Genomic DNA, 1,425 nt, shown 5'->3' with positions numbered 1-1,425 from the left:
CCTAGAGGGTTGCTATGAGTCGGAATTGACTTGAAGGCAATGGGTGTACCTGTGGAAGGAGCCCGGGTGGTGCAGTGGTTAAGTGCTGAGTTGCTAACCAAATGATTGGTGGGTTAACTGGTTAACCTGGTTAGTAATGGCCTGACCAGTGACTCTCCTATACTCTAGCAGTGACATCCAGGACATTGCGGGCCACCAGAGAGGCAGATCAAAACAGCATGATGGGACTCAGCACAGGAAGATGCTGCTTGAGGTGAGGTCATGAATCTGTGTACTCTGCAAGCTGTCCCATCGCCCACCCGAATTTATCCAAGCTGGATAATTCTGAAGCCCTCAAGGCACATGTTAATGTTGTAATAATCGCATGTCTTTGACTCAGCATTGCTACAACTGTCCCTGCATCAGTTTCCTTTGGTCAGCTGCTGCCACGTCCTGGGAGGTGACTGATCACCAGGATGGAGCCTGAGCACCTCTCCCATACCTAACCAGGGAGGGCAGGCCTCGGCCGTCAGACGGCCCCTCACCTGGTGGGGACAGAGGCGGCACTGAGGGCCATTCTGAAGACCCATGTGTGTGAGAAGAGCTAGGCAGTCTCACCCAGAGCCACACAAGCGATACAGGGTGATTCAGAACGGGGGCATCAGACACAGCGGGAGGCTGCAGCTGGACTGTCAGAACAGACCTGAGGAACCCTGGCTGGAAGCACTGAAGCGCTCTGACGTTTGCAGGGTAAGTGCTGCATTCTCAGGAGGAAAGCTGCTCTCCCACGGACTCAGTCTGCCACAGCTGAGCCGGCTGGGACCTGCGTCTGTCCATCAGCTGACCACTACCACCTCCCAGTCATGACAGCCTCTCCTCACTTCCACCTGCCCCGACTCACCTGCGATCCTCCACTGTCCCACTCTACAGAGGGGACTCTGGGAACTGTAGATCCAGCTTCTCTCTGCACCCACAGACAACCCAACCACAGCGTCCTCCAGATGTGGGGTTGACAGGACCACACACTCCAATGTCCCGGGTCCTGACTCTGGGTCCACAGAGACGCCCGGAGACCCCCTGCCCCCGCAGACCCTGAATGTTATCTGGGCCAGGGTAGCTGACACATCTCTCCCGATTCTTCCAGTGAGGGGACTCCTTGAAACATCCAGGAGGACCCATAAGTGAGAGATACAAGACACCCAGGACAAAATGCAATTTGAATTTGAAGGCCCACTCTGGAATGTTCCACAGCAGCCCTGCCAAGGCCCATGTGCACAGGTCCTAAGTGACAGAGGCCTTAGGGGCACAGGCTCACAGCCACTTCCCCCAGTGCTCACACATGGGGCAGGGTCTGGGCCCTGAGTGTCCAGCCCACACTGCCCACTGTGTCTGGACCCATGTCCCTCCCCAGTGACTTGGCCCTGGGGTTGATTCTGGGTCACCAGT

The 1,425-nt window shown here is 56.4% G+C and overlaps 1 long non-coding RNA gene across 1 annotated transcript in view; it reads left to right on the top strand.

The window, feature by feature from the left end:
• Positions 1-32: 32 nt before the first annotated feature.
• Positions 33-1,425, top strand: part of LOC111822830 (uncharacterized) — a 13,910-nt gene continuing 12,517 nt past the window's right edge. Inside the window, exon 1 of the long non-coding RNA XR_002825936.1 lies at positions 33-729. This is a non-coding gene — a long non-coding RNA (uncharacterized LOC111822830). The remainder of the gene's footprint in view (positions 730-1,425) is intronic.

The sequence above is a fragment of the Trichechus manatus genome, unplaced genomic scaffold, assembly GCF_000243295.1.
Source record: "Trichechus manatus latirostris isolate Lorelei unplaced genomic scaffold, TriManLat1.0 scaffold00216, whole genome shotgun sequence".
Classification (NCBI taxonomy): Eukaryota; Metazoa; Chordata; class Mammalia; order Sirenia; family Trichechidae; genus Trichechus; species Trichechus manatus.
The sequence above is the reverse complement of the archived record's forward strand: the minus strand, read 5'-3'. Positions and strand labels throughout refer to the sequence as shown.